Source organism: Mytilus californianus, unplaced genomic scaffold, assembly GCF_021869535.1.
Source record: "Mytilus californianus isolate M0D057914Y unplaced genomic scaffold, xbMytCali1.0.p SCAF_5, whole genome shotgun sequence".
NCBI classification, from domain to species: Eukaryota; Metazoa; Mollusca; class Bivalvia; order Mytilida; family Mytilidae; genus Mytilus; species Mytilus californianus.
In genome coordinates, this window is record NW_026262701.1 from 28454957 (window position 1) to 28467906 (window position 12950).

General features: G+C 30.5%; 1 long non-coding RNA gene across 1 annotated transcript; it reads left to right on the forward strand.

The window, feature by feature from the left end:
- Positions 1-3602: 3602 nt before the first annotated feature.
- Positions 3603-9916, forward strand: LOC127701022 (uncharacterized). Its single transcript, XR_007981800.1, has 2 exons — positions 3603-4163; positions 9280-9916. It is a non-coding gene; the product is annotated as an uncharacterized LOC127701022 (long non-coding RNA).
- The last annotated feature ends 3034 nt before the right edge of the window (positions 9917-12950 follow it).

A 12950-nucleotide genomic window follows, 5' to 3' on the forward strand; every position in this document is an offset into this window, starting at 1 on the left:
CAGAATGATTTTAGCTTACATTGTTGTTAACTGACCATGATGATAGAAGAGAAATGTAGAATCTATTTTAATTCCATCACATGATTAACCATTCTATTATTCGGGGATGAAGAATTTATGTTGAGAGGGAACACCTTTTATTGCAAGTGCAGAACTCTTTTTCTGTAGTATATACATTATAAAGAGGTGAAGTATTGATTTATGTGATCAAACAAAAAATAAAGATTTGTTTTTCTAAAGTCCAAGCTGCTTCAATTTATGGAACCAAACGTAATTTGAATGTTAAATGTTATGGAAAAACACCTGACAGATTTTTAAAAATTTCTAAAAATATCCATAAATTGTGTTATTTGGCCTTTAATGTTGGTGTTAATGTAGTTTTGACCGAATATTGCAAATTGATATAATTTTTTGTAAATTTAGATTGAATGCCATCCTTAACAAAAAAAAACAACATTCCATAGGCGGTAAAACTACGTGATGTCTTTCAGATACAAATCTATTCATGTTGCTTAAGGATGTCATTCGGTGCCCAATTATACACAAATGCAAACACATATAAAAAAATGCTGTGGTCTATCCACATTTCTTCGATAGCTATGTATCGCAGTGAATAACATTTTGATTTTGATGGAAATATGGAAAATTGTTACCAAAATCTATGTACATGTAGTATATTATTCAGAATATTTAATATTCAAATCATTTTCCCATGTGAAAAATAATTTTTGGGGAATTTCCCAAACCTATTTGCAGTTATATGTCATGTATTCATTTGAACATATGTTCCTTAAGATGACATAATGTTATCAGAACCTCGAAGTATGCACACTAAAATGGTAGTACTGCTTGGATGACAAGTGGAAATGTGACCTTTAGTTATTAACATCCTTGTGTTTTGTTTTGTTTTTGTCTTTTGATAAATTGTTGTCTCGTTAGTTATAATACATGTACCACATGTTTTGTTCTCTTTCATTTTTAGAGTACTTACTTGGTAGATATAAAATACATGGCAAATTGCATGGTTCCACTTCTTTGTGACTTGTTCCTTCATTGACATTTAGGATGATATTGTTATTATGCTTAACCTTCTGTAATCTAAATTGATAGAAAGGTGTGAATGCTAACTTTTATCTTAGAAAAAAACAGAACTACCTGCAAGTCTATTTACATTGAAAAAAATCTATAGTGTTCCAGAATATGATATTGATCTCGTTATATTGCAGTTTAAGAGGTAGTTTTCGTTTTTGTTGTGTTATTTAGGTTATTACTGCATGCAGTAAATTTGCAATTTTATTTTCGTCTTTTTAAGATATATTTTTATTTAATTTCAACCCTTCAAATATGATCGAAACATCTATAGAATTTAGTATATAAACGCTTGATACAGATTCCATTGCACATAATACAGATATCATTGCGCATGACGGATATTACATTGCGCATGGCGAATATTTCATTGCGCATGACTCGTGTTTTAGGGATTATTTTTGTAAGGAACACCAGAGACAAAATATTTTGAAAACAAAATAAGGTAGACTTATTACAGAAAATATTATCTTGTGTAGACTTATACAAATTTCTAATTAAAAATTAAAAGCAGTTTTGCAGAAAATATTCAAGCTGATGAGCGAAAAATGAATAGAATGTCCTTTGCATTTGAAAGTCGTAAAGGGCTTATTTGATAGGTGAATTTATATATAATGAGTATTAAATATTTTCGAATCAGCGTCGGAAAGTTTTAATGATTTTTTTTTCTCGTTTCTTTTGATTTGTCCAACACTTGTCCGTGGGTAACACTAGGTATTTCAATTGTGTATGCTCTTACATGTAGTAGCATACTTGGCTTTGTATATTCTACCTACATGCATTACCTGGAATCTTGACAACTATATGTTTCGTATTATCAATGAACGCTTCCGTATAATACAGAAAAGCGCTCCGAACATACCAAATTGTTATTTTTGTTTGGTATAGGTGGACTGTTAGTCCCCGAGGGTACTATCATCACTTCAAATAGTCCGTGCTTCGGTACTGACCTGATTTATATAAAACAAAAATCATAAATTCTCTATTAAAAAAAATTGAAATCACTCTGAAACTATGCTCCAAACTTTTTAGGGCAAAGTTGACCGTAGATGAATTTGGCTATTCTTTTAAAGTCCCTGATGGTCTTATTGCTTCTAACGTATTGGATGATTAATACATCCTTGCCTTTCAACTTTTTGTCGGTTTGCGCGTTCTTATTAAGGTAAATCCAGAACGCACCGCTCTCGGAACCCACCGAATCTATAATGTAGTTGGGTTTTTTTTCATATTCTGTGTGTAACTTGCACTGTTGTTGAACGTTTTACTTGTTTTTTTAAAACATGAAATAATTAGAATTTTCCTTTTAACTAATGAAGTGGATAGTTAAGAGTTTTCCTGTTTTTCCTATTAAATGCCCTCATGGAAAGTTTTTATTTACTATTTTCAGTTTTGCAAATAAAAAGTAGTGTATTTAATTACGCAAATAAGCGAAATATTATGAATGTTTTTGTTGCAATTGTCAAGTTCAATTAGTTAATAAACTGCATGGGCATTCTACAATAGCGATTTAAGTAGAAGAAAGAAACAGTTTTATCCCTTTTTAAACACTTCATAAAGTGTTTATTTTATTCACCAAAAATGATGTAGCTTCTCTATATAGTAGAATAAAGTATATGTTTGCTGTCAATGTAAATTGAGATATATCCATCTATTGTTTGCTTAAAAACATCAATGATGTTCGGAAAATAAACAATATTGAAAGATCAATTATATCTTAGTCAATGTAGTATTTAAATTGATTACGATTTTAATTGTATTAAAGTGCAATGAGTAAAATCATCACGTTCAATGACTAAAGTCCTTTTTTTTTATCGGAAATCATCCTGGTGTGTACGTTTCAATTTACGTGTAGCATGCTTATGACTTTCACGTTTTATAAAAGTTATAAGATAACATAAGTACAGGTATACGTGTATTTTGTCTGATTTAAACAAATTCAAAAATAATAAATCGTTCCTGTTACGCTCAGACCTATGCTCTAATTACAAAACTGCATACACGACCTAGATATAACTAGTGTTTTATACGAATATATAATAAGAAAGTAAGATTTCCATTCTTTGAACACATGAATAAAAGAAAAAAACAGTATGTTAAATGTAATCACAGATTGCTTTAAAATAAGCTGTCAATCACGGGTTTAACCTATGTAGTAGTATAACGCAATAACAGGTGTACTGTTTTTTTAGAAGGAAGTGGTTGTAAAACACTAATTAATTGTCACTCATACAAAGTAGGGGATGTGTATTTTAAACAAATATCCGCAATGGAAATCATATATCAATATTAATTATAATTGTATACACAGATATACACACATAAAAACAAAGCAGGAGGCAGCTCAGTCATAATAAACTTATGGTAAGGTACATGTATATGAAATCAATTTAACTGTTGTTGTTAAACAACGTATTATTAGTTTACCTGTTCATTCATAAAATCTGTGGGAATTGCATCGAGAATAATGATCCAATAGCTGAAAAGAAGGCGGGGCTTAGACTGCTAATAAATTGAGCCCTCCAAACTTGAATATTACATTGAAACACATGGTGTAGGCGATATAATGTGTATAACTACAATTCTTGATACTGATGCAACAGTTGTGTTATGATATTTATTGTAGATTAGAATCTTTCATTTAAAAGGACGATATTACACACGAGAAAGATATATATTGCTCAATCGCAGACTAAGAAGACGAGATTTTAAATCATCAATTTTTGAAAAACTAAATCGAAGTTTAAATTAACAATGCAGACAACTTTCTTACATAAAGTGTTCAAAGTAACTGTAGTTATAGTGGTATTGAGTTGCTGTTCTAGGAAGTCATCCGCTGTACCCAGTGGCATGCGATGTTACAATCCGCACAGTTGTCTAAATGGAGGAACTCTTATAATGCCAAGATCTATATTCGGGTACTGCCGGTGTCTATGTACAAGAGACTGGGGAGGACCTATGTGTGAACTGAAAAGATATCCTAGAATACGTTTTAAAAAACTTATTAGAATTAAACATGCTTTGAAAAATATACTTAGTAAGCGAATGGTGCAAAGCTGATAAAGAGTAAAAATATGGTAAGTGAAAATGTATTTATTTATTGTGTATGTTCGAATGTACCAAGTTCTTTTTATATATGTAAGATGTGTTCATGCATTTTTCTATACAAAACATAATTGTGTCGTCTCATTTAATTATTTAAGTGTGTGAAAGTATTAGACGGAAGAAAAATTTATATTTTTTCTGCAAAATTAAGAATCTTCTAAAGAAGAAATAAAAGAAAATTGATAAAAATATTTCGTTGAAGGTTTTTTATCTGCGGTAAAATTCTGTCATATTCTTATATTGTAACATTGTATATATGAAAACCTGTGTGGAATCTTAGAATTTTACCCAGAACTTGACACGTGTTTCCGTATTTATTACAGATAGTTTTCAATATTGCGGTCTGGCAGATTATGTCAACATTTAAACGTTTGTATCTTCTAGATAGTATTCAAACTTACACCGATTTTATCATTTGAATTTGAATTTTAAGGGTTTAATTATTTCGGCAAGGTATTGCCGTTATCGGCTATTTGCTTGTTCTCATCTTTACCTTGTGCAGTTTTTGTTAACTGTAAATAAATTTTCGCAGACATATTAAACTATATTAAATATTGTGCAGTAGTTTAAAATCGTGTATCTTTACCAAATATCAATGTCATACCAACGCTTAATTAAACAAATATAAAGACTTTTGCAAGCAATATAGTATGCAGATCTTTTCTGATAAATTGAAAGATATTTAAACTTTAAGGCTTAGTTTAGAGTATAGGGAGTGAAACAATACAATCCTGTTCGTAGATATTAGTTTATTCGATTAACCGTTACCTCTGTACATATATGCATTTATTATACCATAAGTTAAAAGTAAATCTAATCTGCTAACAACTTCATAGTAAAAATCAATCAAGAAACGTGATTTGTAACAAGTGTTTCATTTGCACCTCAGAGCATGATAACGAACTAATGTCAGGTATAACTGTTACTGAAGAAACTCGCTCAAATACCAATAAGGAGGTGCTGGATACACATCCTCTCGATAGCAACCTAATGAGTATAAAAAAAAACTTTTAGAGAGCAACATACATTCGTTAACAGTAGACAAATATTAAGTTTTAAATCTTCCTGAGTCTATGAAAGATGGAGATAAATTTAACAGAAACAATAAAATTAAAACCTTATTCTCAAAATAACCACTTTTCTTTTATGTATGGATTATTAACAATTGATGTAGTGGTACATGAATATCAAACCCGTATACTTCTTTGTTCGATAAAAAAAAAAACGTTCATGTTTTCCTACAGTTTTAAGAATATATTGTCGTATAGCAGACATATTTTTATGCTGCTCCTATTTTAAGATCTCTATAGTTGCATTAAAGTTGATCGCTTGAAATCATAGGGCTTTAAGATTATCCAGTTAAGAACAGATAATATTGCACAACAGAAGAGAAAATGTGACAATCAGATGTTTAAATATAAAGAACAAAGGAATCTTCAATGACGCTTAAAGGTTAGAGTCTCTATCTTGGTTCTAAATTTGGCATTCTTTCTATTGTTTCATTCCGGTAAAACAAAGATTTTAATTTCAGATATATATAATATAATTGTCAACCCACTTAAAACAGTCTACGAACTTAGTTGCATATTAGCAGGTGCAAAAATAGAACCTTTAGTCACTTCATGTGTTTTAATGTCAAATCGTACTTGACCATTTTAACTTACTGTAAACGTAAGGGCCTTGAAGGTATTTTTTATTAACAACGCGTGATAAAAATACAAATTAGGATCAAAGTGATTACTAATTGAAGATGTGAATGATGATTATATGTCAATGTTACTCATATGAGCTATAAATAGCATACAAGAACACCAGGCGAGACTAATAATATCAAGTAGGTACTTCGACAGTAGCTAATTAAATGGAGGCTCAATAGGGGATGAAGTAAAATGAATAAATTTGCTTTATTGTCAGTTATACACGCAATATACACAAGAGTCTATAGAAAACAACCAACCAGAAAACTTAATATATATCGGACTGTCTAACGACGGTACAGCACAGACAAACAAAATTATAAAAGTATTGATAAAAGATAAAAAAAAATATACCAACAAGATGAAATGAAATCGTATTGACAGATTTTTCGGCACAACAAATGACCTTCCCCTATAAAATATACATATATAGGTTCAAAACCATAAATAGATAGCAATTTAGAGCTTGACAAGTGCCTATTATTGATAATCGTATATTTACATATTCGTCTCCATTTCCATAACTTTCCCCTAATTTATTTTATGCGTTTACATTTCTTAACATTGTACGTATTTTTATTCTTCAATCTGTGTCCCGAAATATTTTAATATGAGGAATTCCTTGGTTTCCTTCTTTAATATTAAGCTGACAAGTCAAACATATACTTATAACAGCAGACCTGTTTAAAGAAAACCTCGATTTAAGTTTTTTTGGTGAAACTGAATAAATATGATGTTCGATTGCAAAATGCTTTATAAGAGTGTGCATATTTTAAAGACGTTATATTTTAATTATTTGGTCTTACAAAAATATGATGGTTTTCTGCTATCTTTTAAAAATTTTCAAAAAAGAGTCCATAAGGTAACCTTTTAAAACCTAGTGACTTTGCTTTTTTATATTTTAAATAAACTTATATTTCAAAATCACTGGTATTGTCCCCCTACATTATAATTCCAACAAAGAAAAACAGCAATACATCAAATTATAACAAATTAGTTAGGTCGTTACGTGTTAGGATGTGTGTTAAGGGTCATGATAACTAAAATAAAACTAAATGTATATTTGATTCAGAGATAATTTATGAACAGTTCTTAATTCGAAACAATAGCTCACAATTTAATAACAGAAAATTGAAATAAAAGAAAGCCATTTATTGCGATATTTTATCCAGAAGAAAATGATATCCATCACCTTTAATAAAATTTCTGAATGTTATTTATTTGACAAGATGTGATGCAAAGCAAGCTGTGACGACGTAACACACATGGAAAGAATTTACGTTATTTGCAATTTTGAAAAATCACTAAAACCAATAGCATAGCTAGTTTTATGTCATATCTGACATAATGATTGTGTTTATCCGGAGATTTTGGTGTTGATTGTAAATTTTAGATCGTTTCTGTTTAATTCATTGCAACTGTTCGTATACTCGGGATAATTTAGGACTTGCTATATTGTATAAGCACCTGTCTATTGTTGAAGATTGTAACTATGTTGACCTCTAAATGTCCTTTGGATGTTTGTGTCGTAGGGTGACTGTCTCATTGCCAAACACCTCGCATCTACATCAAAGAAGGGCCTGCTCATGAGGTTGATATTTTAGACATACCATATTATTTGAAAGACAAGGAAATGTCGTTCAAAGTGCATGTTCGTGTTTTCTTTTCAACTTGTTTTGCGATTATTTGCAATATTTCGTTTCTTTGTCATGTCTTGGCAGCTACTGTCATAAACTGATGCAATCTTGATCATACGATGCATAAATAAAGATCTTGTTAAGTGACGTATGCTAATAAAACAACTGTGTATGCATGCAATGTGACACTAAAACTACTTGGATAAGACAATCTCCACTTAATATAAAAAAAATTAAAAAAATATAATATAAAAAACATAAAAATAATATTTTACAGTCCAAACCCTGAAAGCACTTCCGATTTTTGTACCACACGTGTTTTTCTTCAAAAATTTTATTGGGTTTGCCCAATACCATCAGTTTCGAGAGCCACGCATAGAATATAAAACGTTTTAGAGCATGATTAATAGACCCCGAGTATTACTAAATGGACAAGATAGAATAACTATTCTCAGCTAACGTCTTAATAAGCTGATCTTTAATTTGACGAGTTAAATCAGATGAACACTCACTACGAGGAGTAATGGACTTCTGTTTAAAGACAGTGATAATATATCTGTCAAAGTAATTATGTGTCTTGTCTTGTCTTGTCAAATAAATAAAATCCAATGCTTAAAAGCCTAGTTTGATTTGAAGAAATTAAGCTAATCAAGAAAATATTTGATTCAAAGTTAAGAAATTGAACTAAAGCTTTTAGAGTATATGATATTCAGTGAATTTCACCTTTTAGAGATATTTGATATTAGTAATATTGATTTTAAGATGAAAGTGATATGTTCAATCGATTCGTTTTACTACAGTGCATTTTTGATGATGCAATATAATGTGTAACATATGGGTTGAAATTGACATTTGAAATCAAATTACAAACGAAATGAGTAGCGAAATACATGGTCATATATAAAAATGCACTGAAAGCCCCACGTAATCATTCCTGTTAATAAATTTTAAATTTTAATGTGTACATATTTAATTATTAAATAATGAATGGATTGGAATGTAAACAAACATGCTTTAAAGTTTCTATATATGTGTTTTATTTCTTCAATGATACCATAGACACTAGGGAAATATTATAAATGTTTATTAAAAAAAGCGATTTTAGACTACTCACTTGACAAATATGCCTTTGTTAATCATAAAATATGGTTCAATGCTCAAGTGAAGCTATTATTTTGTAAAAAATGCATATAACGAGGGGCTACTTTTCTAATGTGAAAGCAGAACGCAAAAGGTCAAGGGATAAATATTTAATTACAAATTCAGCCTAGGAACTGAAGTGTAATGTATTGAGAATAATGAGAAAGTAAAATACATTTCATCAAGGTTGTTTTAATACACCGTTTTAAGTAGAATGCAATTAATCGGAAGGGTTTTATTAAAACAGGAAAGTTATGGCCATTAAATTGAAGTTTTACCCACTAAGGAAATATCGCTAACAGATTGAAATCGTCAGTTGTATACAATCAAAATATTATTTTTAATGAACTAGATTCACAACTATTTAATATTGTGTATTGATTTTGGTAAAAAAAATTATCAACTTTGTTTGAGGAGATCTAAGAAAATATATTTGTAAATGTTGACATAGTGTTATATTGTTAAATTCTTATGTCGTTGGATTTCTGTCTCGTTGAAGTACATTTAAGGGTGCGTGTTTTATTTCCTTGATTAATCATTGTCCATTGTCCATGCTGAACTTTACTCTTTATTTAATTTGACAAAACATTAAAACAAATCTTTTCTTTTTCCAGATATGGTTAAACTGCTGATACAGGCCCGTGTGCAGAGACGGTAATAACAAATTCAGCCAACACTTTACGTGGTTTGAAAGTCCCGCTGGACGTGATCAGGGACGAATCGAAAATTGCAGCGATGCAATAACACTCCGAAGTGACAGGAAATGAATCCCGAATGGTTTTACCATTTACCGTCATACATTCTAATTTCCATCTTTTATAAAATGGAAAAAAAGATGAAAAATTCTATTAAACATCAATCTCAGTGGATTACTCTTCCTGGAAATTGATATGACTAACGTTAACGTTCTATCGACTGCGAGGGCATTTTTCAATACAGAGATATTCAAATCTGATTTTATTACTAACAACACTCGGACGGTTTATGGCTTTAATATAAAGGACAAATTGGTCTCGTTGCACGACGGTCATTATCTCTCCATTCCAAAGATGAAACTAATTCTGTCGTGCTGTCAAATTTATTATATTGTTTTGACACTTGTTCTATTGATATTTTGATTATAGTATTTATTTTTGTTAACTGGTTGTGTTTTAAAGCTGTAAATATTGTATTTAATATTTATTATACGCAATATTTGATATTGCCAAAGTTTAATTTATTAAATATACTTTTTTATGTTATTTTTCTAAACCTGTTTTATAGTTTTTGTTCTTTCCAACATAACATAAGTGCTGGGTATGTGTTCACAGTTTCTGCACACCTGATCTGTATCAACAAAATAAAATAAGCAGCATTGTTATATAATTTAATTTTGGATGTAACGAGTCTTTTGATTGGCTGAAAGTGTTTTGTCTATCAGCTCATAGACACAATTTTGTCATGTGACCGCGACGTCATCAACGTTTTTATCATTATTTACTCCTTTTTAGAATTAAATTATAAGGAATTACTTTAATATTTTTTCTGTCTATTCGAAATAACATAAAAAATGTGGTGCACACTTTTAAATAACCTGCTACGCCGGTTATTCAGTGTGCACCACATTTTTTATGTTAATTCTTCATAGACAGAAAAAATATTACAGTTATTCCTTAAATATACATTTTCACTTGAGTCACTTTAATTCATTAAATTAAAACAAAAATGAATTTTTTGAAGAAAAAATTATATTACTGCTGATGTGCATACGTCAGCATAAGCAAATTTATACAAATGAAACTACAGCTCGTGCTTACTGTTATTTACCGTCATGCAACTGAAAAATGATTAAAGTGCTTATAATGTAGAAAAATATTTGAAACAGAATATAAACAAATTAATAAACAATCATAAAGTTTATACAATAACAACAATAATAAAAACATACTATACTAGTAAACTGTATTAAATGGTAGAAACACAAAACAGTAAACACAAGGGCTCTATATGATTCCACAGACACCACTCTCATAACAAATCTACGTCTACAAAAAAAAAACGAAGCGGAAAATACTAACCGGGGACATTCTAAAACAAAACATTTTAAGCGATCAATCAGTGCGAGTCTTTACATTTTAAATTTGATATAGTACCAAAAAATCGCCGCAATCGTCGATATTAATAACCATTTGACCTTTTTCTTTATGAGTTCATATGCATATGTGCAATCCCTACGCCGTTTCTAAATAATAGGTACCCCTATAACCGAAGCACGTGTATACTTGAAAGCTCAGGCGCATCAAATCATTACCTTTATAGAAAAAGACATGTTTTACCGAACGTTGGAAAGGTTATAATTTCGAAAGAAGCTTTCGATATATTTTGCCACCTTCAATAATGAACTTGAAACTAAATTGGAACCATTTTCCATCCCATATGTTACATATATCCCCCTCCTTTTTTGGCCTGAATCAACACTATTCACCATCAACGGGTTGTCCAAAAAGTTCGAATTTTCATTCTTTTTGAGTAGAAGCTTATCAAATAAACTTATTTTTCCATATATAAAAGAAGAGGCTGGAAAATTGTTCATGAGCATCTCTCGTCACAAAAACATATTTGATATTGGATCATTTGCTTCGGTGAAGGAATTTCACTTGTGTTCGTTTTATGGTGCTGATGTGACCTTGTATTCATTTCTTGACCTCTATTCCTGTAATTTAGTGGTATCCAACGGTATTGGTAAAACTACTAAGTATTTTACCATACAATGGAAAATCATTAATAATTTGAGTCATACGATCTGATTTAAATTATTATTCAGCAACAAATGGAACAACAGTTATATTTGCTACAGAATTAGCATTTAAGTCTGTATTGTGAAGAGCTATGAACATGTTATGTCACTTTTACTATTAAATTTCATAAAAAATCATATTCGCTAATAAAAAGACTTTTGTATCATTGCATACCTTTATTTCTAAACGTTTTATGCTGTCATAAATTTCCTCCTACATCTTTTTTTGTTTTTGTTTAGTTTCATCGCTTACCTATTTCTTTATTGTAAGTTAACGTTTTCATACTATAAACTTTCTGTAGTACAAGTTTCTATAGGAAGAAACCCAAATCCCACGTCTAACAACTACAGTGTACAAAGAAAAAAGTATGGAGGATCATGAAATCGTTACTTTCTTAAAGCCTGGGCATTTACGTTTTTTTTTGTTCGTTTATTTCTTTATGTGTCCCACAAGCGCACCGGTAACAAAAGTGGAACCTTAACTGCACAAGTCCGAAGTACTTGAGTTCCTGGTTTTGGTTGAGTTCGTGTTTTCAGATCCTTAATTTTTGGGATATTGTTTTGTGAACTGTTGTTTACGTTTTCTCTTTTGTCTGTTGGACATTGTTTAGTCTTATCCTTTTTCGACATAATGATTTTGAACCCCTCCAAACACTTAGGTGAACTCTAATGCTCCGAATGGGTCAGCAGTTCCTGATCCACTAGTGACACCTGCCGGGATACTCCTGTTCCAATTCGTTGATGAGTCATTTCAAGTGATTACTAGTATGTATCATATAATAGAAGATACGTGAATGTCTCTTATCTAACCATAAGACACGAATTTAGTCAAATGCTGTATACTTTCAAGATGCAAATGAATTTATTGTACTTCCAATTGATTCATTACACAATTTTTAAAAGTCCAGATTCATCAACATGAATTAGAGAGTTCAAAATCGATGCAATATGTTTTTAGTGAATCAGAAAGTAAAGTAAAAATAACAGGGCGTAACCTATCATCTGGATAAATGAACAAATCTATAAATCTTTGTACTTCGTCATATATATTGTTATATACATTAGATAATGAACTATATAACAAGTAGTAAGATAGTCACTGTCGGTATAACCCTGTTTTTTGCCAATTTGCAGTCGTACATTTGTCGTAGCTAATTTTATTCTCGTCGAATGATATACATGGATTAAGATAAGATCGTGTTTCGTTAGGATAAGCTGCCAGATTAGAGATGAGGTTCATTTAGGTTTGAGCAGAAACTAGAACATATAATAATGTTGGTAGAACGCAGTTTTCACTTATTTAAGCCTCCATCAGTACTTTTTGCTCCTATTCACTATTCAACTTGTTTCATTGCTCTCGCCACAATAGACGAATTCGCACCAACATTTACAAATAACTTATCCACCTGGTGATTTTGTTTTAATTTGTTGCCATGGCATTATTGTTAACACCAAAAATAATTGTTCAATATGCCAATGAATCATTTAAAAACACAATGCAAGCGACGG